The following is a 27,894-nucleotide window of genomic DNA, read 5'->3' on the forward strand; positions in this document are numbered from 1 at the left end:
TTGAAGCACAAATCCAACTTAACCATTTTATTTTTAGAAAAACATTTCCCTCCATTCCCTTACCACTGTGAGTGCATTTTCCTGATGTGGCTTATCTTTCCAATAAAAAATTGTCGGGAAGCAGGATGTGACTCAGGCAATTGAGCTCCTGCCTACCACATGGAAGGTGGCTGGTTCAATTCCCGGTGTCTCCTAAGGAAGACAGTGAGCTGGCATGACAGCCAGGCATGGCAAACTGACACAACAAGAGACCCAAGAAGAAAAAAACATAAGGACAACAATAAAAATGGGAATCAGAGGCTCCCAGTGCCTCCTAAAGAAGACAGTGAGCTGATGTGATGGGCAGGTGCCAACTAGCTGACATGACAAGATAATGCAACAAGAGATGCAGGGAGGAAAAACATGAGAGATACAACAAAGCAAGCAGTGGAGGTGGCTCATGTGATTAGGCACAGTCCTGGGTTCGGCTCCTGGTGCCTCCTAATAAGAAACAAGGAAAATGAACAGACACAGTAAGTGCAAACAACAAGGGGGGTGGGGTGGGGAGAAATAAAAATAAATATATTTTTTAAAAATTGTGTACCCACATTCTAAAATTCAAATATCCAAAATCAGCATAAACTCTTTAGTGAATAGCAGTAGAGCTTCATTCTACAGCATTTTAAATTGTCTTTCAGGGAAACTTAAATGCCAAAAGGTGAGTTAATCATATCCTTTAGTTTATAATGTACAATTTATCATCAGTCTGGGCAAGATCCTCTCTTGCTTTCCTTCATAGTTTTTTCTTTCAATTCATTCCTGACCATACTTCCATTGTCACCTTCCCCACAGACAGCCGTTCTAAGGGGCTTGATATATGACATTTAATATATAAATATTGTTAAAATATGTAAATTTGTCATATGCATGCATGCTAATTTTAATTTACAGAAGTGGAATTGTGCAATAGATCTTATTCTCTGTCATGTTTTTTATTCAGTTATCACTAAATATTCAGATGTTAATACACGTATCTCTAATCCATTGCTTCTTAACTGTTGCTTGCTATTGACTTGTCTATTCCCCTAATAATAGATTGAGTTCGCCGCCAGCTCTCTGCTCATGCAAGAGATAATAGTCCCTATAGCTGGGTCTAGATTATAAAGTTATACCCATACTAAATTTCTGCAAATATTGCAAACTGACCTCTCAGTTATAATACCCACTAGCCTTGTTTGAGGGTACCCAGCTGCTAAAAGCCCTTGATATCATTGAAGGTTCTAGTTTTTACCAACCTGGTATGTACACAGTTATATCTCATTTTAAATATTGGTATTTCTCTGATTTCTCGGGAGAGTAGCCATTCTACCATATATTGATTAGCCTTTTGGAGTTCCCTTTTGTGAATTGCCTTTTCACATCTTTTCCCAGTTTTAAAATTTGTTTTACTCCAAAGCATATTCACTGTTTTTACCTAAAATGATCAAAATGAATCAGGATGGAAACTATCTAGCATCCCTGTGTCTAAAATACGGCATGAAAGTTAGAAATTAGATTATCTAGGTGAATTCCCAGATGGTTGAGGACAGCTAAATATGGGTTTGAATCTCTGTTCTGCAACCTAATTTCTGGGTAAGATGGAGATAGTTACTTTTGCTCTATCTCTTTGTGTGTGTGTGTGTGACTGTGTATGTGTTGTGTAGGTAAAATGGAGGGAAATATATATAATATTTGAGGCTTTTTGTAAGAATTAAGTAAGATGGCTTATATAAAGTATGCTAGAAAAGTAGTGACTAATTTTAGGTGCTCCATAAACATCTATTTCTAATTATTCTATCGGCTGGAAGGTACCCTCAGCTCCCAGAAGCCACCTGTGCTCCTTGCCACACAGGCTTTCTGAACATGGCTGCTTACTTCATCAAACCAGTAAGCAGGGTGTCTAGAGTGTGTCCCTAACAAAACAGTGTCTTATATACTGTAATGCAATCACCGGAGTGACACCGCATTGCCTTTGCCGTATTCTTTGGTTAGAAGCAAGTCACAGATCCTGCCCACATTCAGGTAAGGGGATTATACAAGGTGTGAACACCAGAAAGCAGGAGTCACGGGGGAAGGGGCACCTGAGACTGTCTGCTACTCACTTCAAACACCACCACCTGTAAATAGACAAGTAAAAGCAAAGCCAGGCAATTCATGCAAATTAGGTTACTATTTAATTGTTTATATTTATTTCTATGTCTAGCACTATTTCTTAACATGTTTCCTATTCTGCTTTTTATCCCCATTTCTGTATGAGTTCCTCCTCCTTTTCCACTTGCTTCCTTCTTCCATCTTCTGCTTATTTAGCCCCCTTTTATAGTTCCAAACACTATTTCAGGGGTTGGGGATACAGTGGTAAAAAGAAATACCCAGTCTTCATCTTTGTAGAGCTCATACAGGTCATTAAGAAACAGGAAATTATATAGAAAATTACAACATAATGTCACAAATGGTATCAGAAAGAAATTCCAAAATGATGGGCAGGCACATGGGAGGCAGAGCTTACCCACTCTGAGAGGGAAAGGAAAGGTTTCTCAGAGGAAGTGATCACAACATTTTATTTAAAAACCTAGCAGAGCAGTAAAGTGGTGGAATGTGAATGTCTGCACATTACATGTGGGCCAAACATTTTTTATGATCTAAATATCTAGCAGAATTATCTGTATTTCACACGCCTGCTTGAAATTATAGTTTAAACCTCAATAAGTACCCGATAGAGAAAATTTTAGTAATGTATTAGTAAAAATGGGTCTTTGAGCAGCCTCATAAAATATTATATTGTTTTATAACAATTATAATTAGCTATTTAACTTTGGCAAAACTATTTCTCTAAGCCTGGGTTCTCTCATCTACAAAATTTGGAGTTATAATAGGTAATTTCTAAGGTATTTTACTGGTTCTATATGCCCTGATTCTTTGAGTCCACAGTGGCTGAGGATGGCGTTATGTTAACTTTGAAAGTTGGTGCTGGATGTGAAATAAACTGAGGTGCAAACCAGTATAGGCAAGACCTTGCCTACCAAGGGCTTTGTGTGATATAACAAAAGGTGCCCCTCCTGGTGGACACATTACAGAAAGGCGTCCCTTCAAGGCAAAGAGCTTTTCCAAAGAGCGAAGGGTGGATTTCAGGTTCCCAGATGGCCCCTGTTTTGACTGCTCAAGGCTCCAGATTCATAAATCAGAAATTTTCTGGAAGAGGATTATGCAGCGATTGTCCACTGTTACTACCCATCTCACATACAGTGAATTCAGGAAGAAGTGTTGGATTTTTTTTTTAAATACTATTTACCTAGATCCAAAACATATTTGAAGGCAGAATTGTGTCTGCATGCTCACACACATACAATCCATTTCAATCTCTCTCTCACGAAGTCTTTTTTCAGGTTCTGGTATAATTAATTATATTTAAGATGTTTTGGGGATAGCAAAATTATCAGATGCTGTATACAAGATGAAGGCTACTATTAAAGTAGATTTAACAATCACGCTTCCGGGTGAGGCCCCTGTCACAGGCCCTTCTCCACCTCAGAGCTTTCAGCCTTCCTAGGACCTTGGTTCCTCCCGGGGACTTGCTGTTCCGCCCACTGATTCAGGCCACCTCACTGGGTGCCTGGAAAACCACTGCCCCTGTTTAAATCCGGGCAGTGCTCTAAGGCTTAGAGGAGGTGAGCCGCACCCGGCAGGCATTTCTCCTTCCGGTAGGGTTCATTTAGGTTCCCAGGTGTCCCAGAAGTTAAAATGTCTTCTTTGCTGGCTCTCCAGCTGGCAGATGATGGGGTATTTTCTGTTGTTGTTGTTCTGTTCTGGCACCCGGCAGGGCAGTCAAGGACTGATAAGATCCTAAGGGGAAGCAGCCTGTGTATGACAGTCCTCCCAGAATAATGGCTTTCACCGCCACCAAACAACATAGCCCAAGCGGGCTCTATGAAAGGAAAGAATAAGATGGCTAATATTATTTTCAGTGGGGATAAGGCACCAATCCTCTGACCTCAGCAGTCTTTTGAGACTGAGCTTAAAGAGATGGTCAACTTTAATCACCATTATCAATATAACTGTAGACATCCAGCTATTAATCATTCACTATATACCAGACTTTTTGCTAAGCATTTTCTTACACTGATGAAATATTCATAACAATGCTAAGAAGTCAGAACTTCCTATTATTTTGTTTTAAGAGCTATCTTCTTTATTTTACTTTATCAGTGTCAGAATAATTATTAAAATATTTAAATACCTGCCTGAAAGATGTTAAAAATTAGTTAGTGAATATGTAGTGACATGGAAAGATGTTCAAGAGACATTTTAAATTGGAAAACAAAACAAAACCAAAATGCTGTTGCAAAAGAGTTTCTTTTCTGCAATTTTGAATTTTCTGCAAAAATCATTCCTTTTTTTTTTGTAAGGAGAAAAGGTATGTCTTCATCATTGTATAAAAAATAGATATTTACACACAAGGAAGGAAACATGTTAAAATGTTAATATAGTTAATTCTAAAATGGGATATGGGAGAAAGTGAAAAGGTAAATTTTTACCTTTTACTTTATTCAAGTGTTTATTATCGTGATTTATTTTAATTACAAACAGTACATTGATATTTTTTTCATAGATTCTTTTTTTAATTCTTCTAACCCCCAAGATGGCACCCTTGTCTGCCTGTTGTCTGCTTGCCTTCTTTAGGAGGCATAGGTATCCAAACTCCAGACCTCCCATGTGGAAGGGGAGTGTCCAACCACTTGAACAATTCTTGCTCCCTGCTGGTTGCATTGTCTGCTGGTTGTGTTATCTGCTCATTGTGGCATCTGCTCATTGTGGCATCTGCCTGTTGCGGCATTTGTACCATCTGCTTATTGCAGCGTCTGCTTGTCTTCTTTAGGAGGCAATAGGGAAACCCAGGACCTCCCATATGGGAAGTGGGCACCCAATTGCTTGAGCCATTACACTGCTCTCCCAGTACACTGATTTTTATAATGGAGAATTTATAAGATAAAAGTGAATAAATAAAGGATGTTCTAATCCAGTCAGGTTCTGTGCTTTTTTTTTTTTTGTAGTACCCAAATGAATACCTAAGCATAAAGCATCAATATAATCACAAACCTATAAACATTCATAATTGACTAAAGCTAAGTAAACCTTAAAAAAAGTAAAGAAGTGTGAATCTGTTTTTTCATTGACCTAAATAGATTGATCTAAGTAGATTACATTGGCAATTAGCTAATTCCTTGTAAAAATTTAATGATGATGATGATAATTATGACCATTTATATAGTAATTTTCAGATTTACAGACTAAAAAGCATAGTCCCTTATGCCTGACCTCCCAGACAACCACAATGGCCCATGGCACTGTTCACTTTCTTCAAGAGATTGAAATGATTCAGGAATTCATTCTGTGGCCTTTGCAAAATAAATCTTCCTTACCTTCATCAAGGAAGAACAGCCATCTGGTGTGATATAGGGGTAATAAAAAGACTTCACATCTTGGGCTTCATGCTAAAGGTCCTTTAATGTTTCCTTCCTTTTCTCCATAGCAGATAATTTTATCCCCAGACTAGGAGAAAACAAATTATCATTTGTGCTCCTGGGTTTTCCCACTGCTTTTGACCAGGAAACATAAGAGAAAGGAAAAAGTAGCAAGAATGCGTGGCTCACTCTCAGATGGCTCTCTACAGGTTGGGAAAGAAGGCATCTCATTTGAGTTGGATCAGCTACTTAGCTCGTCATCACTTGTCATTCTAAGTGGAAGTGTCTTTGAAGCTGCTGAATCTCAGGTGGCATGCTTTAACCCTTTACCTTCTCATCTGAGTTTAGTTGTTACATAGGAAGTGATCCAGCTTTGGGCCCTCCATTAACCATGGTAGTTCTTCCTTCTGGTGTGCCAGTGAGACCACCCCACTCCACTTCCCTGCACTCTAGGCCCCTGGTCTTGACAGATAACTCTTACCTAGTGATACAGATAATTGTCCTCATTTATACTTAATGTTTTTAGCTCTTCCCTCTTTACCATTATCTTAAGCTTACAATGTAAATTTATAACACATGCACACATACATGCAAAGAAAGAGAGACTAAGATTAATTTTCAACTTTATCACTTATGACAATATACACTCATTAACAATTTTTCCACAATACCCATCATCCAGAGGTAAAGTCACTGCAAATACAGGGAGGAACCTATGGCAAGTGAGGATTTCCTTCCCCCATGGCAAGTGAGGATTTCCTTCCCCCAGATTACTTTCTACCATACATTTTGCCATTATATTCCTATTCCTCTTTCCCTCTCTGAAAAATAGGAAAACACAAAAGCTCTCCTAAGGACAGATGTCAGTGTTTAAAATTCCACTATCAGAGACATATATTCCTTTGATAAAATATTATCTTCTAGTGATATATAGATTACTGGTATAACCATGTCATTTTAGCCATTCCTGAGAATAGCCTTTGATAATGGAAAAATGCAAAGATTGTGTAGGTGCTAAATACTTCATGACAGTGGTATTGGTGGTAGATAGGGCAATAATAGGCAGTCTGAAATCAAGGAAAACCTTAGTTTACCAAACACCTGTGGGCAGCAAGGTGAGCAGTAAGACTATACTTTTTGTCTTTTGCTTGTGGCTAATGAGGAATATAATCACACTAAGTACTTGATATAACACTTGGCCTATCAAACTTTGTTTTTTATTGATTTGAGTTGTGTGAGCTAACATCTAATTGTTAAAATCGTGTTTCTTACCAGAATGTAATTCAGAGTAAGGTTTTAGTTTCAAACATACCAGGGGTTCTTACACTAGTTTTGCTACTGTTTAGCTGTAGAAACTTCAACTATTGGAGCCTCGTTTTCTGTTAAAATGAATTTGGATGTACCTATATTACAGTGTTTCATATTAAATAAGATAATACATTTTAATTATTTAGCAAAATGCAGGTTCATTTATTTATTTTTTTCTATCTGGATATCCAGTTTCCCAACACCATTTGTGGAAGAGACTATTCTTTTCCTATGGAATGGACCTGATGCTTTTTGTCAAAAATCAACCAGTCAGGGAAGCAGAGGTAGCTCAACAGATAGAGAGTACACCTACCATTATATGAGGTCCAAGGGTTTGATACCCAGGGCCTCCTGGCTCATGTGGTGAGCTGGCCTACGTGCAGTGCTGCAGTGTGCAAAGAGCGCTGGCCCACACAAGGATGCCCCTGCATAAGGGTGCCCCTCACGCAGGGAGTGGCCCCTGCATAAGGAGAGCCACCCTGCACAAAATTGCAGCCCACCCAGGAGTGGTGCCACACACAGAGAGAGCTGATGCAGTAAGATGCCTCAACAAAAAGAGACACAGATCTCCAGTGCCGCATGATGAGAATACTAGAGGACACAGAAGAACACAGAGTGAATGGACACAAAGAGCAGACAATGGGGGGAGAAATAAGTAAATCAGTCTTCTTTAAAAAAAAAATCAACTGGCCATGCGTAGAATGCTCAATTTGATTGGTCTATAAATCTATCCTTGTGCCAGTACAATGCTGTTTTGACAACCGCAGCTTTATAGTAAGTTTTAAAGTCTGAAAGCGTGAATCCTCCAACTTCACTCTTCTGTGGTAAGACGGTTTGGCCACTTGGGGCCCTTTATACTTCCAAATAAATCTGATGATAGGTTTTTCTATTTCTGCAAAGAGGGCTGCTGGAATTTTGCCTGGGCTTGCATTGAATCTGTAGATTGTTTTGAGTAGAACTGACATCTTGACAATATTTCATCTTCTAATCCATGAACACAAAATATCCTTCCATTTATTTAGGTCTTCTTTTATTTCTTTGAGCAATGTTTTGTAGTTTTCCATGTATAAGTCCTTTACATCCTTGGTTAGATTTCTTCCTAGATATTTTTGTTCTGTAATTGCTATTTTAAATGGATTTCCACTCCCCCTCCCCCAATTTCCTTTTCAGATTATTTATTACTAATGTGAAAAAACACTACTGAATTTTCCACATTAATCTTGTACCTGTGCAACATTGCTGAATTTATTAGCTCTAGTAATTTCTTGTGGATTTTTTTCAGGAAAAGATGTTCAACATCATTAGTTATAAGGGAAATGTAAATCAATACCATAGTGAGATACCACTTTTTACCCATTAGAATGGTTATATTAAAAAATGAAAAATCACAAGTGTCAGAGAGGATGTGGAAAAACAGGAACACTCATTTATTGTGGGTGGGAATGTAAAATGGTACAGTCACTGTGTCAAAGAGTCTGGCAGTTTTTCAGAAAGTTAAGTATAGAATTACCATATGAGCTGGCAATCCCACTTCTGGGCATATACTCAAGAGAATTTAAAGCAGGGAGTTGAACAGATATTTGCAGCATTATTCACAATTGTCAAAAGATGGAAGCAGCCCAAGTGCCTATTAACAAATGAAAGAATAAGCAGAGTGTGATTATATACATATGATGGAACTTTATGCACCCACGAAAAGGAGCAAAGTTCTGATGCATGTGACCAGACGGATGATTCTTGAAGATCTCAAGTTGCATGAAAAAAGCCAAACATAAAAGGACAAATTTTGTATGATCTCACAGATATGAAACTTAAAGTAAGCAAATCCTTAGAGTCAGAAACTAGAATGCAGGTTACCAGGGACTGGGGAGGGCTAAGAGAGGGGGCCTTAAACCTAAATTGGTACAGAAGTTCTGTTGGGGGTGATGGAAGCATTGTGATAATGGATGATAGTGATAGTTGCACAACATTATGAATGTAATTAACAGCATTATTATATATCTGAATGTAGTTAAAAGGAAAATTTTTAAGTTGTATATATATTACTAAAATAAAAATAAAAATTATATTAGATTAAGAAAATAAAGAAAATAACGCATTTAAATGTACAACACAGTGAATCGTAATGCAAGCTATGGACCGTGGTTAATGGTAGCTATAGTGATGTTGTTTTATCAGTTTTCATGGGGTGTCACACTAGTGCAAAGTGTTGGTGATGGGATGGTGTATATGTGAGGGGGATAAATGGAGTTCTGTATTTCCTGCTTGAATTTTCTATGAACTGGCAACTTCTCTAGCAAAGGAAAAATTAAAATAAAAAAAAAGTAACATTGGCCGCTTTCCATTTAGAGCACTTCCTTCAACATTGTGAGGGAAAAAAGTATTTCCAACCTTATATTCAGTACCATGCTAAACCTCAATCAAGTTTAAGTGTTACCAGGTTTTTCCTAGCTTCCAGAAGAAGTCTTTGTTCTGAATAGCAGAATCTTGGGGTAGGGGTTTTCCAGCAGCCATTTTGAGGGTTATTGATGTCCACATGGACTCCCTGCCAGGTTTCAGATCCATCTAGATTCTCTATCTCACTAGACTGCTTCATTCCCCCCTCAGAGAGTTTACACCTTTAATCTTAAAGGGGTGTTGAAGGGAGATGATCTTTCTTTTGTAGCTACTTCTTGCTGATTAGGAGCAGTAGACCCTACCTGACGAAGGTGTAAAACCCTGCTATTCTAGCTCAGAGGAAGACGGATCTGGATGAAGTTCTCATATGGCTAACAAGGTGCTGATTCTGGAAGGAATAAGCCTAGTTAGAATTTTGAGAATATATGGTCCCTTTAAGAGGACACAGGCTCACAGAAGTAGAAAAAGCCAGGCACCTGCAAAGGCCATATTTTCCCAAAGTTGATGGGAAAAAGTATTCTTTCTTCAGTAGAATGGGAAGAAGCATTGCCCTTTTTAGTTAAGTTAAAGGAGATTAAAACAGACAAGGTTTTTTAAAGGAAGTCTGGTTTGTTCTCCCCCTAGCAATAGGCATTTGGGCTGGAGTTAGAGGGAACAGCTGTCTTTGACACAGACACTACTTAGCTCTATTTCTTGAAGAGGTATTTCAGGCCATCCAAGGACTGGCATTCACGTATCCCGTCAGGTGCATTTGGTGAACTGGCACTTTCTTGGGCAGCTGGCTTGACTCAGGATTAGTGCACCAAGTTGGAAATTCCTTTAACTTTAATAAGGGCTAGGAGGGAGTCATGGGCTAAGCATATTCATTAATTACTTAGAAAATGAAGTTTACCAAGACTTCTAAAAAAAAGATTTATTTATTTATTTATTTCTCTCCTTTTCTCCCCCCTGCCCCAGTTGTCTGTTCTCTGTGTCTATTTGCTGCATGTTCTTTGTCTGCTTCTGTTGTCAGCGGCACGGGAATCTGTGTTTCTTTTTGTTGTGTAATCTTGTTGTGTCAGCTCTCCGTGTGGGCGGCGCCATTTTTGGGCAGGCTGCACTTTCTTATGCACTGGGCAGCTCTCCTTACGGGGTGCACTCCTTGTGCGTGGGGCTCCCCTATGCGGGGACACCCCTGCGTGGCAGGGCATTCCTTGCGTGTCAGCACTGCACATGGGCCAGCTGCAAACAGGTCAAGGAGGCCTGGGGTTTGAACGTGGATCTCCTACGTGGTAGATGGATGCCCTAACCACTGGGCCAAGTCAATTTCCCTACCAGGACTTTTAACATGTTCAATGTTCCTTTGCATATGATCTAGAATAGAAAAGATATCACCACAATCATCATGCATATATCTAGAATAGAATATAGGTACAGCACTTATTACTAACCAAGCATACGTTTCTCTTTGAGCTGTAATTAATAGATTTAAGTTTCAGGTTTGCAATACCTTACATGTTATCACTCCATGGCAGCAGGCTATAATGCCAATTGCATTTAAGTTCTACTCACAGTATTCTGGTGATCATTGTTCCACTTGGTATGTTCTTTACAGAAGCCTGTAGCACAGTTGACCCTAGAGAGAAGCTAGGAAAGTAGGTTCCAGTATTCCACCAGCTTGGTGCATAGCACTCTTTCGCACTATGAAACAGTGCCAGGCTGGAGGCACTATCCATTGTACATTTGGCTGTACCAAGCCATTGTTGGCTGCTGCAGGAGTTTGAAACTACAATGTAGTTTTCATTGACTTCAGGAACACAACCAGAGATGTAGTAGATACTTCTATTGTTTTAGAGGTCAGTGACCAACCTAGCCAATAACTCAAATGGAGAGGCAAACTGCAATGTATTGAAGGCTTGGTTTGAATACACAAGAGAATCTGACAATACTGAAGTCTATCTCTTGAACAACTTTGTGAAATTTCTCCCTTTTTCTAGCAGTTAAATAAATTTCACTTGTGATTTGTGCATTAAATCTGCTCACAGGACAGTTTTGATATTCAAAGACTCATTTTTAGGTTACCTTTCACCATTTTTCAATTTGTAACAGGTGAACCCCAAATCTAACTTCCTACACACAAGCAAACTGGCAAAGTTAAAACACAGATTTCAAAGTTGAACACAAAGTTAAGGACAGATTAAAACAGAAGAGAGAATTTTATACCTTTAGCATTTCTAGGAACTCTTTGACCTTAATAGATGGTACACATGGTTTCTCTATTTTGATCATTATCCACACCTTTTATAGGCATGACAGAGTTTAAACTGAGAAGTTTGAGGTTTATTTCCTCATTTCTTTAAGGAGACATGACATGAGGTTTCTGGGCCTCTCTTTTTACACTGGTTTAACTGAAATTTAGGGTCCTATACTGAGGCTGATCTTATCTATATTGCGGCCATGTGGACCAGCATTAGGCAGAATTTCCTGATTCCTAAGAGACTCCTATGGGAAGTTTGCTGGTGTGCTAGAGACTGTGCCCATTATTCTAGGGAAAATGAAGAAGCACTTTTAGTCGACCATTCTGGCACCCCAGAGTCCTAGTCTGGCTAAAATTCACCACTCCACATAATTTGGAGTTGAAGCCCTGTCTCAGCATCCTGAGAAATTTAATTTTCAGAGCTTAACTGCCCCACAAGTGTCCTTTGGGGTAGGTCTTGGGGTAATCTGATCCTGGATATCAGATCAATGAGCCTAAGCCAAATTGGTGGGAGGCCTGAGCAGTGGTCCCAAATCAAAGCACCTGAGATGTCTGTCCCAGGGGATAGTTGGCTGCTCTCTGAATGGATGGGCCCAAGAAATGGGGGCCATTCAGTTTCTTGCTTGGGTCTTGGCACCCCTACTTTCCAGGGTCCAAGACCGACTGGCCCAAACAGAAGTTCCTAGGTTAAATCTCAGGAAACGTTTGGCTGCTCTCTGATTCCTGTCACCCCAGGGAATCATAGAGCCCTTGCTGCCGGGCATTTCTGGGGCAGTCCTGGACTTGGGAGACAGGCTGAATAGATTTCAACCTGAAGCTGCCGAGCTGAATAGTGCTACTTCCTCCTATCCTTACAGAAGTCTTAGATGCAGATTTAGTTGTATGACTTTACTCTCTGATAGTTTCCCAGTTAAATGGGCCATCAAAAGACCATTAAGAAAAAAAAAAAAAAAGGCCCTGATCAATTGCTCTAGCAATTGGGGTTCTGAGGCAATAGCCTCCTTGCTAGACAAAGGCATTTTCCCAGTTTTACTGTTTTTAAAACATTCTAATGCATTTTAACACCAAACGCATTTAACACAAAGAGAAATTCAGTAGCAAGAAGTAAAAAGGTAAAACATGGGTAAAGATAACTTATGCAAGGGTATCATGGCCTGTGACCACCTTGGGGAAGGGAACTCCCACAGCATCCATCTTGGTTCTGCCTGCAGCTTACCCACTTCATTCCCCAGGTAGCTGGGTGTGGTCAGATAGGAATGCTGTTTGCAAAGGTGTGGACCCAGTGGGAGGGGCAAGCCCTCTGCTCTCCACCATTGCTATGCACCCCTTAGGGGAGGGGGGGGAGAAGGCAATGGCAGGCAAGCCTGAGGACAAAGACTGACTGTTAAAATGGCTTGAAAAAGAAGCTCCGCAGGGCCTGGTGCTTTCCTGGGGATCCTCTGTCTTGGTAGGGCCATGATTTAAGCCACTGCCCTATGACCCAGCCATCCTGGCTGGGGTCAGATTTCATAAGCCTGGGCATGTGTCGTGGAGGTGGAGAATTCCTGCCCCTGCCTCTTCCCTTCTGGGATAATGACCTTGGAGGGCTCATAGGCAAACCTGTTTTAAAATAGAGAACCAAAGGAAGGCATTAAACAGGCCGTAGGCCATAGTTTCACTCACCAATAAACACCTGGCTGGCTCGCCAAATATGTTACTGGATTTTATTTAGATTCTTGGCTATGCTGCAGAAATGAATTTTGAGAGCACACTGGGTGAGTTAGGCCAGTAATTTATTCAGGTAAGGAGGGAAGAGAAATGGGAGAAAATAACAGATCAGCGTTCCAGGTAGAGAGGAAGGGGGTGAAAAGGGATAAAGAGGACTGATTTACAGACTTCAATTCCCTGTTATAGGTTATAAACGCCCAGGTTTACTTGTGTGGTCACATGGCAGAGGAAAAATGGCTAGGGTGGAGTGCAGAGGGCAGGAACGGGTCCAGAGGCAGGAGAGTGGAACGAGAGTGCTCATTCAGGTCCTGCTTGGCTTTTTGAACTGTCAATTATTTCACCCCTTTGCTAATGGCAGGGGAGCGGTTCCAGCTGTTTGCTGTTTTAATTGATTACCCCACCCACCAATTCCCTGTGAGGGTCCAATGATAAAGTCCCTAGGGAATATCCAAGGCTTTTCCTAGTTTCCAGAAGAAGTCTTTGTTCTGAATAGGAGACTCTTGGGGGTGGGGGTCTTCCAGCAGCTGTATTGGGGGTTATTGATGACTCTCTGCCAGGTTTCAGATCTGTCTATTGATTCCCTATCTCACTAGTCTGCTTCATAAGGACAGAATAAAGATATATTCTGACATGAAATACACCAACACCACATTTACTTCTCAAGTCCCTTGTCTCAAGAGGCTACTGAATCATCTGTTTTTTCAAAATGAAGAAGTAAATAGAAAGAGGAAGGCATGAAATCCAAGCCAAGAGGGGATGGATGACAAATGAGAAAATTGGCAGTACTCAGGAAAATGGTAGAGAAAGTGTCCAGGATCCCAGCGGTGCAGCAGGCCTGGAAAGCAAAGGACAAAGGCCCCAGGAGGATTGTCTCTGTGAAAAAAAAATCATATTGCTTGTTGACCTAAACGTGTCTCATTTTACTGAAAGTTTCAGGGCAATGTTAGAAAGTTTGAGGGTGTGTCAGTCATGAGTACAAAGGAAAATAAGGAAACAAAACAGCGCAGGGCTATTTTAAAGTCCAGGAACAACAAAAATTAATACAAGAAGAGAAATGTAAAATTACAAAACATAGCGTGGTTGAGCCACGAATGATAGGCACCCAGTTATAATAAATATTAAGTATTGATTTAACCCCAAAGTATGCCATAAATATAGAGGGAAGATGGGGGGAGGGGCATGTATTTGTGGTGTGTGGTGGGAGGGGTACATCAGACAACTTAATCTTCACTTCCCATAAAAGAAATCAATTATAATTATGTCTAAAATTGAAAAGTTAATAAATAGGGTGAGCAAGTAATCTAGACAGATGTGGATATGTATTATAAACAAATTCAGGTGTTGAAATTCCTGCTCCTGGGTGAGGCAATGGAGCAGGGGCAAACTATTTTATTAAAATCCTAAGGTACTGTTTTACTTTTTAAAATTAACTATATGTATTACTGCGATAAGCGCAATTTTCTTTTATAAAGTACATATAGGTATTTCTTTGTTAAAATTTAAAGTTAGATAAAATTAAATAAAATTCATATTCCATTATTATTTATATTAAAACTCTGCTGATAATATTTTTCAATGTCTCTATGCCAGTATACATGATTGCGCCTAGAAACCAAGAGATGTCGCCCCACTTGGTTCGGATTGTGGGTTTACCTGAAAACACACCTTTGTGAGAAGCGTGAATTTCCTTTATATAACATACTTCTTTCCACTGTGGCATTAAAGGTCACTTTTAAATTGCTCTTATTACGGGGAGTAGGAATGCCTTGAACTTCCATAGGTCATTGGCCATTCCTTTCTGTAACAGTTGATCAGATAAGCAAGGGTGCTTTCAGGGTGCCCCAAGGAAATGAAATCAAAGCTTGCTGGGTTCAGCCGGGTGTAGAGAGAGAGGAAAATCTAGTCCTGGAGGCCGCACCTTATAGTGCTATCTTGAAGAGACAAAACTGGTCTGGAGCGGAAAGGCCTACGCGGGTGAAGCAGTTTCACTTTGAGGGCTTGGGCCCCCAGGAAAGGGTGTGAAAGGCTGCACAAGAGTATCCCGAAGAGGTAATAGTTCAAATCTTTCTATTTCACAGGTTTGCTGTGGGCTTGTCTTGCAAAACTAATAATCTCTGTGGTTTTAGCCATTTAACAAACATACCTGGATTTAAATATTTCTTGAAGTGTAAGAATTACCTCAATTCATTTTGGAAAAAAAATTCAAAGTAACTTTCTATTTCTAAATCTATTTTTCTCCTGGAGAGATTTTGTTAGTCAGTTCTAACCCAGCAGGTTCTAGTTCAAACTAAAGTTGTGTGAGGGGAAAACAGACAATGCATTGTTAAACATGAGGGCTTGCTTTCACAGCCCATTGATTCAGTGGATTTGGGCAAGACCTCTTGCTATCTTGTACAACCTTCTGAGCAAAACAGTAACATTCCAACTTGTTTGTGCTAAAACTTTGGTTTCTCTCTTTTAGGTAATTGGTTGGTTCACAGGTACATGTTCTCAACAATTCCTTTAATGGTGTCTGACTTCATGTAACACACTTTATTATTATTATTATTATTATTATTATTTTAACTCTCCACACTGTATTCATTTTTCCCCACCTTTTCACAATTGATATTTTTCCTAAAGAAACTTATCTATTATCATCTTCATCTCTTATCTCACATCTCTCTTCACCACTTCTACCCAAAGACTCTTTCCACCCAAAGAACTTTTCTAAGAACTTTTCTACCTTTTAAGGATACTGAAACCACACTTTGGTTTCAACATTTTTGGATGGCAGTTTAAGAGTATATTTCAAATATTTTAAATGTCCATAGTGAATTTTAGAATTATAATATGAATAGTTGTCATAATGTTATATAAAGTTGAATTGAAACTACTTTTATGCCCATCAGTAGGGGATTGATTAAATATATACAATAGAATTGTGGTAGTATTGCAGTATTATAAGCATTGAGGTGGAGATTGATGTATCTATTTTTATCTAAATACCTATTTTTAAGTGACCAAGTTATATTGTTAAGAAATGAAGGTATGGTATGATCCCATTTTTTATTAAAGGATTTGTGCATATGTCTAATGCTATCCCTATAAATGTGTGGAAGGATGTACATGAAAATATTCATAGTGGTTTTCTTTTGGGTACTAGGAATATGGGTGATTTTTCACCTTTTTTCTACATTTTAATGAGTGTCTGGTTTTGTTTTACAAGGAGCCACTATTTTTTATCAGAAATAAATAATAACCCATATTATTTTAAAAGTACACACTGTGGGAAATTACCACCTGATTTAAACAATTATAAATCCTTCCAGTAGAGTCTATTACATTCTCAATATATCTATATTACCTATTGGGGAAAATAGTGAAACAACTTTTGAATCATAAAACAATAGTCCCAGAAGCAACTCTAAGAAATTGCCCCTATCTTTGAGTAAAATAATAATTAAGTTAAATACTTTTATAAATTTTCCATGGGAATATATGTAGGGGCAGTGTTGCAAGTATAATTAAAAAGCCAACCATAAATCTTAAATGGGGACAGCAGTACCCTTTGGGCAGAGGCAGTAATTTGCTTCATAAACTCAGTGACGATCACTGATGAGAACATTTTATTATACTATGCATAACGGAAGTCAAAATCTCACTGTTCCACTAACAAATTATGAAGTGTACCATCTTGTCAGGAATCTTGGAAATACAAATGTGAATTTAAGGCTTTCTAAAGTAGAGAGGACTGTGCAAACATTTTGACTGTATTGCACAAACATATTCTGCTTATCAGTGTTAAGTCGGCTTAACTTAATTATTAAATATGATAACTTCAAAGAAACTGGAGCATCTAGAACATAAAGTTTCCATTAATCTGTACTCCTCAAACCCATTGAAGCAGAAATGAATTAAAACTCAGAGCTTTGAAAGTTCTCAATGTATTTTCCTAGATTTAGCCAAATTTCTTTTCCTGGCAGTAAATATGTATTACCTTCATAAATAATTTTGATTTTTATACTTGAGTTCAGTATTATTGCTCATATTACTAATGAGGACAGGTAGCTTGGTTTTAGGTCCAATTTAAGGTCTGTAGAAATCAGTTTGGTTTCCTTCCAGACTCAGCCAATGAAAATAACTGGTTCCATTCATTATTAGTCCAGATTAACAAAGCCAGTTTTATTCTGGGCATAATGCTTATCTGTGTGGTTGACCTGCCCTGAAGCAAGGGGAAGACAGAAACAATGAAAAGCAGAAATTGAAAAGTTGGCCTCTTTCCCCAAGAGCTAACTGTGTTCCAGAGCAAAGAGAAATATTTCTCAAATGAGCTGAAGTTTAGAAAAATCGGCTCTGCTCTTTTTGATCTTTGCATATGGGAAAATTAAAGTAATTTTATAGTGTACTTGCAAACACAATTTCTCTTAGTTTTTACTTAGCTTGAAGATGCACAAGAATGCAAATGAGTGCTCATTAGGATATGGCTCCCTTTTTGAAAGCAGCACCTTTCTTTCCCAATGTATATGAAACGTTTCCTTTTAAAAATAAAATGATGCAATTAAAGCTTCTTTTAAAATATAGGAAAAAAAGGAAAGTAAATGCTTAGAAACTTTAAAAGCAATTTGATATAGTAATCTTTTGTCCATAGAATTTATTTATTTATATATTTTAAAATTTCTCTCCCCTTCCCCCCACTGTCTGCTCTGCGTCCATTCACTGTGTGTTCTTCTATGTCCGCTTGAATTCTTGTCAGTGGCACTGGGAATTTTGCATCAACTTGCTGCATCCACTTTCTGTGTGTGCCCGGCCCCACTCCTGGGCAGGCCGTGCTCCTCACCCTGTGGCTCCAAGTGTCTCTCCTTGGGGGATGCACGCCTTGTGCATGGGGCTCTCCTACACGGGGGACATCCCTGGGTGGCAGGGCACTCCTTGCACACATCAGCACTGCACGTGGGCCAGCTCACTACACAGGCCAGGAGGCCCTGGGTTTGAACCCTGGACCTCCTATATGGTAGGCGGATGCTCTATCAGTTGATCCACATCCACTTCCCTCCATTGAATTTAAAAACAAAAATTTTAAGCATTAAAAAAAGAAATTAAAAAAATTATAGAATAAGAATCATAGAAGTGAGAGAAATATATGCAAGGATTATAACATTTATATATATGCATATAGACATTTCTATACGTAGAAATAATATATCTGATAAGTTAATTGTAATCAGAATATAAAATAATTACTACAATCAGCAATAAAATTTTATAAAAATGATTAAAAAATAAAATAAAATGAATCTATTTTTGTTATCAGATCTTTAAAACAATTTCACACATTCTTGAGCTATTCAGAAACGGCCTTGTAATATAACCAGGGCTGGGAAACATTGTTTATTAATGTGAACCTTAACGTCAAGATTGCGTATTACTGGAGTTGCCAGGGTGGGCGAGCCCGAGAGGAGTGGGCCCACCGCCCAGGCCCGCACCCAGGCTCCGTCCCCTGATCCGCCGCTATGGGCAGCGAGGGATTGGCGCTCAAGCTGCCGCTCGGGCTGCGGCGTGAGAAGGCAGAAGAGGGTGGCCCGGGTGGTCCCAGCCCCTACGGTCCACCCAGGCGCCGGTGACCGGCGTCGACGCGGAGCTGAGCGCGCTGAGCCGGCGCGGGAACACGCAGGGTGCGGGCAGCCCCGCCGACCCACGGCCTTCAAGCCCTACACAGACTTCCTGGGGTTCAGCCGCCCTCATCGAGGACCATGAGTTCAAACTGTACGACGCGGAACGGCACTGTTCCATTGACCCGGTGCAGCGCACCCCACGACGGAGAGGCGAGGGCGCCGCCAGACCCACCTGGGCCCGAAGGGCACGATCCAGGAGGTGGACAGGACGTAAATGGCCAGCTCACCTTCCCGGAGTTCCTGCTCATTTTCCACAAGGCCGCGCAGGGGGAGCTATGAGAGGACAGCTGGCAAGTGGCGCTGGCCAAGCTCTCCAAGGTCGATGTCTCCCTTGAGGGCATTCAAGGAGCCAAGAACTTCTTTGAAGCCAAGGTGCATGCCTCGTCGTCTGCCAGTAAATTTGAAGCTGAGTTAAAAGCCAAGCAAGATGAGCGGAAGCGCGAGGAAGAGCAGTGGGGGCACTGCCGGGCAGACTTACTCCAGGCGGCTTGCAGTGTGCAGCCAGGCCTACCCACCTGACTTGGTGCACGGCTGGGCCTCACCCACGCCCCCGGGAGAGAAGGCCGTGCCACCTCACCCTGGCCAGCCCCTCGCTCTCATACTCAACTGTCCAGTGCACAGTCTTTAGACATACTCACTGGGGTGCAAGGACCCGGTGGGGTCCTGAGTTGGCCCAAGTGTCTCTGCTCGCCTCTCTTCTGCCTTCATTCCTCTGTTCTCAAATCGTCAGAACTCACTTACCTCTTCTTGGCACCTGCTTTCCCTTGGTCTTTCACCATTCCTCCTCAAAGAGCGCTGTGTGGTGTTAGTTTGTACAGATACTTCTTTCGTGGTTCCTGGAGGGCTGTGATTTTAATCTTGCCCATATTCTCAGGTATTCTTCTCTGCATCTCTCTCCTTTGATTCCCATCCACGTTTTCCGGTCCTCATTCTCGGCTTGATTTGTTTCCTTGTTCTGGCACCTTCTCTTCTTTGGTGCCGCTGGAGTTTAGGGGAATCCAAGGTGGACCTCTACCTATGCGCTCTCGACAAGAAAGTGGTCTGTTCCTTAGATGGGAAGAAAATGGAAAAAGATGGGAGTTCCATTCCTTCCCATCCACCTTCCTCCTTTCTTCTTAACATTCCCCCGGAGTCCACCTTCTTCATTTCTTCTGTTTTTCCATTTCAGCCTTTTTTCCACACCGTGCTACTTCACTGTAAGAATGAGAGGATAATTGAAAGTACTGTTACTGAGTAGTAATCCTGTTCAACTCTGACTGAAGCAAATTATACTACACTAGACTACAGGGACCTTCCAAACTCCCAAAATTCATGATGATCCTCATCATCTAGCCATTGCCAACAACGGTTCCAAGGTAGTGAGATGAAGATGTTCTTAACCACACCACAAATTTCTATATATTGTGAGCTCTTGGGATTGCTCAAATACCAGGGGGATGCTGCATTTAAAAACGTTATTCCTAATGTAATACTTATTACTTCTCTTTTGTAACCACTGTCTTGAGAATAAAGAAAATATCTGCATTTCTACTTACTGCTGCTCTTGTTAAATCAACTGTACAAATGAACTTTGTCATCACACATACACAAAAAGATTGCATATTACTTGGTTTCCAACTATCCACTATGAAACTGGCCACAAACAATTACTCTGTTAGTTTTCTTTCTTTAACTAAATAAATTTTAAAAATATATTAGCATGGTTTAAAAAAAAAGTAGAATACAAAGGATGTGCAATGAAAACTCTGCCTACTGCCTAGACCAGATTCCCAATCTCCAGAAGGAATCACCATTTATTCTTTCTTGTTTATCTTTTCAGAAATTTTCTATGCATACACAGCATTCATATATAATAAATGAATATATTGCACACAGAGATACATGTTTATTTATCTCACAAATGGGAATTTTTCCCTTATACTCTGTTCTGTAGTTATTTCTTTTTTTTTTAAATTTAAAAACATATCCCTGAGATCATTTCAAATAAGCCATATAGATCTACATCATTGTTTCTAGTGTCTGCATCATATTTCATTTTATAGGCATACCATATTAATCAGTTCTCTAGTGAAGGATAGTGGAGTTTTTTTTTAACTCTTCATAAACATTCAGATAAATGTTTTTGCACGTATGTTTAGGCTGTAGGATAAAATTCTAGAAGTGAAATTGCTAGATCAAAGTCTTTACCTTATTTTAAAAGCTCCTTGGTTAGTAGATTGGCAAAATTGTGTTTTTGCATTGAGTAATTTCATAATGAAAATATGAAAAAAATCAAGGCATTTACTGTTTAAAGTATAAAGTCAGTAGACTATGATTTGGTGATTTGAGTGTTGAATGCCTAAAATATTAGCATGAAGATGCTATTAAACCAGAGAAAGGATTTCCACAAGCTCATGCTCCCTTTAAAAAACATCCAACTCACAGTTCCTCAAAGAATTTGCTACCAAGCTGCGAAGAGGATACTTTCTAGAGCTTCTAAAGCAATTCAAATCAATTCTGCAACTATTTACTGCCTGCCTGCCTACTCCTTCCCAAGACCATAAAAGAAGACTTTTAGACTGTCCATGCCCTCCAGGGACATGGCGGTGGGGGGGGGGGGGGGCGGCACAAACAAGGCAGTTAATGAAAGAACCCTATTTGAGGCCTCATTGTAACTTGGACAATCTTTATGATGTCATGACAAAGTTATGTTACGTGAGAAGTGATAGAGGGGGATTTCTATTATATCATGTAACATAGTTATGCCATGCAAGAAGTAATATAAGGGGAGAGCCTATGTCTTATTTTTATAGCACATTACAGGTTTCAACAAACAGTTTTTTTTTTTTTTTAAGATTTATTTTTTATCTCCCCTTCCCCCCACCCCGGTTGTCTGCTTTCTGTGTCCATTCGTTGTGTTCTTCTGTGTCTCTTATTCTTGTCAGTGGCACCAGGAATCTGTGTCTCTTTTGGTTGCATCCTCTTGCTGCGTCAGCTCCCTGTGTGTGCGGCGCCACCCTGGGCAGGTTGCACTTTTTCACACTGAGCGGCTCTCCTTATGGGGTGCACTCCTTGCATGTGGGGCTCCCCTATGCTGGGGAAACCCCTGTATGGCACAGCACTCCTTGTGCACATCAGCACTGAATGTGGACCAGCTTCACTGCACCGGTCAGGAGGCCCTGGGTTTGAACTGCGGACCTCCCATGTGGTAGGCGGATGCTCTATCCATTGAGCCAAATTTGCTTCCAACAAATATTTTTGAAGGAAAAAAGGAGAAAGGAAGGATAGAAGAAAAGGAAGGAAGAAAGGACAAGAAAAATAAATATAAACTCCAGCATGCATTATCCAAACACATTTTATTATTATTATTATTATATTTTCTTTACGAGGTACCAGGGATTGAACCCAGGACCTCATACATGGGAAGCAGGCACTCAACCACTTGAGCTACATTGGCGTCCTCAAAAAGACTTTTTAAAATAGCTTATTCATCTTTGTATCCCCATCAGAATTTGGGATGGTCCCAAATTCACACCTACGGTTCTACCTACTTTGAATGATTTGCTCTTATAGCCCTCAATAGCTGTGTACACAATACTGCTTCTGCCAGGAATGTCTTTCCTGTATTAGTCCACTGTGCAAAAGCCCACCCATCTTGCATTGCTAACCCAAGGGTCATCACTACTCCCCGCACCTAGGGTGATACTCCCCTTCCTTTCTGTAGGCTCCTCTGCCTTGGAGCATATCGCAGAGATTTTCTTCTTATTCTTCTTGAACTCTTGTTCCTTTGAACTAACAATAGCACATATGTGTTCTTTTTTGCAATATTTATTATGTACAGTATTATGGTTACTTGTGAATATTATCTTATGACCAAGTTATAGTTTCATTGATTATTCAGGTTTTGATCTCTCATACTATTTAGCACAATTTTTAAAATGTCCTGACAATCTGCTATCCAGGCAGTATGCTAAGTCAATCAGATATACTGCATCTTTAATTACTCCATGATAATAGTATAAATAAATGCTTATAGGACATACCAAGTGCAGGCACTCTTGTAAGCACTTTATTTAATTAGCTTATATAATTCTCACAACACCACTGGAGGCAGGTTTACTATTATTATCATTCCCATTTTCCAATGAGGAAAAATTGAGGCATGGAAAAGTTCAGTAACTTTTCCAAGGTTAATAACTAAGTATTGCTGGCACTAGACTTCAACCCAAGCAGTTTAGCTTTAGGGTCACTTGGAAGCTCGAGCCTCAGATAACACTTTGGACTAATTGCTAACCAAACATAAATGACTCAAGATCAAAAAAATTTTGAGGATGTAGATGAAATAGACTGATCCTAGTTATGATATTTAATTTGGTTACACATACTAATTTGGTTATGCATATTTTAATAAATAGAATATTTATTTTGAAATATTGTTTTTATCCCACTTCCACGTTTCACAAAAATAATTTTCATTCCGACTTTTCACTTAAATCTTTAACCAGGTTCTTCAACAGTTTCCTAGACCAGAGCATCTTCACTTCAAGTTGTCTGAAATACAATTTTGAGTACAAAATTGAAACTGTTAATAGAAATTTGTATCACAAATGACAAGTATACACATGGGTAACACTGAGATAGTTGTTTTATCATTTGTCACAGTCATTTAATGTACTGCTTTTTAAAGAGATCTTGAAAAGACATATTTACAGTGATATCCAACATTCACAATTGTAAGGTCTTGCATCCAGGAATAACTACTAAATCTATGTTAAAAAGTCTTTGCCTTTTTTTTTTCACCCTTTCTGTTGAGCGACCCAACTAGCTAGCATTGCCTGAGGTCAAAGTATCTTTCCTCAAAAGTACTTGTTCAAAATAAAACAATTGAGAGAGCATCTCCTGATAAGAAAATCTTCATAAACACTCTAAGCTGATTCCTTTTCTGGAAGTTATATTTGGAAGGGGGAAGATTTAATCTTAAATTCAGATATATACAGTACCTGGGTTGAATCAACCATTTACTAGCTATTTGACACTGGGCAAGTTAGTTTGTTTCATTTGTAAAATAGAAATAATATTACCTGCCTAATAGGATTGTTATGAGGATTACATGATATAATACATGTAAAGTGCTTTGTAAACAATATCTGGCACATTGTAAATATTCAGTAAAACTTAGCTACTATTATTTTAAAGTTAAAATAAAAAACAAAGAGAGCATTTTGAGCCACTGAAAGTTTTTGAGGCATTTTCATGCTAGGGCTCATATAGACTACTTGAGCATAATCCAACCTGTTAAGTCATAAAAGGAGTGATTCCACATCTTAGAATGGAAAAAAGAAATCAACATTCTCCAGACAGAGGAGTAAAGAAATTAGGATATCCAGCTCAGTAACAAAAGGCAAGAAATCCCTATGCAGTATTGGGCTAATCTTGGGTTGACTTTAGAGTTTCTAAACAATATAAAAGATTACGATGTCAGGATATAGATGTAGCTCAAGTGATTGGGCTCCAGTCTACCACAGAGGAGGTCCAGGGTTTGATACCTGGGGCCTCCTGGTGAAGGCTAGCTGGCCTGCTTGGAGTGCTGGCCCATACAGACAGCTGGCATAGCAAGATGATGCAACAAAAAGAGACACAGAGGAGAGACAATAAGAGATGCAGCTGACCAGGTTGCTGAGGTGGCACAAGAGGAGTGCCTCTCTCCCACTTCTGAAGGCCCCATTCCAAAGCAGCCTAATGAGAATACAAGTGGACACAGAAGAACACACAACGAATGGACACAGAGAGCAGAAGGGGGGGGGGGGGGCGAGAGAAAGAAAGAAATCTTTTAAAAAGGCCTTCCAAAAGTATAATTCAAAAAAGAAATTGAAAATCTAAACCAAAAATAAGTATAAAAGGGCCCAGCAAAAATCCATTTTTTCCACTAATGATGAACTTCAGGCTTTTAAAAAATATATATCAAATGTAAAATTTCTTCAAATAAAATGTTTGGAGGAACTGCTCTGCTGTGCACGAAGCATGTCCTTGGTTTTTGTATTGGATGGTCTTTGCCATCCCTTAGAGGAAAGGCATGTACTGACACAGTCCTAAAAAGAGAACTCATTTGCTTGTATCTCTTCTGGTAACCCCACAGTGACTCTAACTTGTGACTTTATGGTCTGTATAGCTTCCCTGTTTCTCATTCAACAGGTTAACATGCATTTTTCTTGTGCAAAACGATAATTTATTTCCTATATCCTACAGCAGCATTTCCCTGAGTGTTTTCAGGAGAAAAGAGTCCTACAAAATGCAACCCCATAAAAGTGTCCACCTAAATCTAGGGCATGCTGTACACTCTATTTTTTCCCTTGGGGATCTCACACTTATTAACACAAAATGATCCTAATGGGAAAAGAAGATGGTTAAAGTGGTAATATCAAGGCCCCAAATAGTTGGAATTTGTATACCATAATTACCATGGAAAAAAAGAAGGATGAAGGAGGCAAGGTTGTATGGGGAAGTTAGACACGATGCAAACAAATTGCTGTTCTTGGTACCACACTCAGGTCTCTGTTTTAAACTATAGACCCTAGTAGTTCAATCAGCTTCTCCCTGGACTGCCAGGTCTAGCTTGCAATGTTTATCTTTTTCATTGTACATGGGCACAAATTTATGGGGTTGAAGCATTCAGGGAGGGTGGTGATAAGAAAGAGGAAGTGCTTACCAAGAGAAAATTGAGTATATATCTCCATCACCTGCTTACACAGCCACAATACTTCTCCTTTTGTTGGTTTTGGTCTAAATTTCATACTAAGGAGAACTGGGCGTGAAGAGCAGCCCACGGGATATTTTTAACAATGGCTAATATTTCCTGAGTATTTACAATGTGCTATGGTCATTAAGACATTTATCATTTCATTAAACCCATACTATAACCCTAGGAAAATAAAGGACACACAGATAAATTTAAACTTCATATAAACAATAAATATTTTTTAATATAAGTATGTTCCAAAAATTACATGGGACTTATATTTTAAATATTCATTGTTTATCAGAAATTCAACTTTAACTGAATGTCCCATATTCTACCTGGCAACCCTACCAGGGCATCTGTTAAAATGCAGATTTACCAGACCTATATTTTAATTCTGTAAGTCTGAAATAGGGCCAAGTGATTCTCCGGGTGATTCTAATGCAGTTTGTTCTTAGATAATGCTTTGAGAAATTCTGGTTAAGATGCCTAAGCTTGGATGATGGCAACTTGGGAATGAAATATTTCAGGAAGACTCCTTAGGGAAATGGGTGGAAGTATGGTAACATGGCCAGCAGTAGTGACAGTAGAGAGATTTCTGAGCACTGGGACCACAGGGTGGTAATAAGATACTGATTGAGTTTCATCATTGTGTCATTTAGTCTTCTTAACAACCACACAAGGAAGATAACTATTATTATCTCCAGCTCATTAAATGAGGAAATAAAAGATCGGGGTTAAGTAATTGCCCAAGGTCACATATGTCATAATTAGGGAAGCCAGGATTTGATCCAAGACAAATTGTTTCCAAAGACCACACTCTGAACCACTTCTATGCAACAATAAGGGATTTGAGCATTTTTGCCAATACAACTACTTTTGGAAAAATCTCAGGGATCTGAGCTGATTAAAAATTTGGAGAACTGTTAGATAGGGTATTAAGAAAATCTTTCCTGCCTGAAAGACTCAGCCCTTCCCAACACCAGCCTTCTTGAAGAGGAGTACGTCAGGGGATACTTTGCTTTGGAGAACAGACTAACAATTCTCTAACCAGGTGATCTAAGACAGCTGAATAATAGACTCTTCGGAGGGTATTAGGGCAAACCATTAAATATAGGGAACAGGTCAGTGGAGGAATTGGACTTGATCAGACTATAAAGGAGCCAGTTCAGAGAAAACATGGTTGCTGTTTTCTAACATTTGTAGAGCTGGCAGAAAAAAAAAAGACAGTGATTAAGGGCCATGGGTTGAATGTTAGTTGGAAAAGAATTTTGACTCAATAGACATATGGTAGATTGTTCTGCTATGTGTTATGGGTTATATTGTGTCCCCCAAAAAGATATGTGGAAGTCTGTGATGGTTAGGCTACTGTGTCAACTCAGCCAGGTAATTGTGCCCAGCTGTTTGGTCAAACAAGCACTGGGCTAACTGTAATACAAAGGCATTTAAGGACTTTGGTCACCATTGACTTTACTGCAGTGGTAAATCATAGATAGCTGATTACAATTACATCAGTCAGGGAGATTGCCATCAGCAGTGAGTGACGCTTTATCCAATCAGCTGGATGCCTTAAAAGGGGAAACGATTCCAGCATTGAGTGAGAATTTCCCAGTTTGTCCTTGGACAGCCAGTGTCTCCCAGAACTCATCAAGGACCTTCACTGGACTTCCACTGAAGCCCCTGTTTGCAGCCTGCCTGCAGAGCCTGGGCTTGTGCATCCCCACAGTCACGTGAGAGACCCTTATAAAATCACATACTATTGACAGATATTTCTTGTTGATTCTCTTTCCCTAGAGAACCCTAAATAATACAAAGTCCTAACCCCAAGTACCTGTGAATGTGATCTTACTTGGGAAGAGCATTTTTGCAAATGTAACCAATTTAAGATGAGTTAGGTAGGCCCTAAATCCAAGGACTGATGGGAAGCAGATTTGGTTCAACTGATAGAGCGTCCACCTACCACATGGGAGGTCCAGGGTTCAAACCCAGGGCCTCCTGACACATGTGGTGAACTGGCCCACGTGCAGTGCTGATGTGTGCAAGGAGTACTGTGCCACGCAGGGGTATCCCCCGCTTAGGGGAGCCCCATGTGCAAGGAGTATGCCCCATAAGGAGAGTCGCCCTGTGCAAAAAAAGTGCAGCCTGCCTAGGAGTGGTACTGCACACACGGAGAGCTGACGCAGCAAGATGACACAACAAAAAAGAGACACAGATTCCTGGTGCCGCTGACTAGAATACAAGCAGACATAGAAAACACACAGAATGGACACAGGAACAGACAGCTGGGGCGGGGGAGGGGGAGGGGAGAAGAATAAAAAAATTTAAAAATAAATAAATAAATCCAGTTTTTGGTGTTTTTAGAAGGAGAGGGAGATTTGAATACAGACTCACATTCACACA

The 27,894-nt window shown here is 39.7% G+C and overlaps 1 protein-coding gene and 1 pseudogene across 5 annotated transcripts in view; both read left to right on the top strand.

Annotated features, from left to right (window-relative positions):
- GALNT3 (polypeptide N-acetylgalactosaminyltransferase 3) overlaps nucleotides 1-27,894 on the top strand; it is a 113,293-nt gene that overhangs the window by 7,380 nt on the left and 78,019 nt on the right. The gene's annotated exons all lie outside the window — the stretch shown is intronic.
- On the top strand, nucleotides 18,532-19,299 carry LOC131279262 (EF-hand domain-containing protein D1 pseudogene; annotated as a pseudogene).

This window comes from Dasypus novemcinctus, chromosome 7 (genome assembly GCF_030445035.2).
Source record: "Dasypus novemcinctus isolate mDasNov1 chromosome 7, mDasNov1.1.hap2, whole genome shotgun sequence".
Taxonomy (NCBI): domain Eukaryota; kingdom Metazoa; phylum Chordata; class Mammalia; order Cingulata; family Dasypodidae; genus Dasypus; species Dasypus novemcinctus.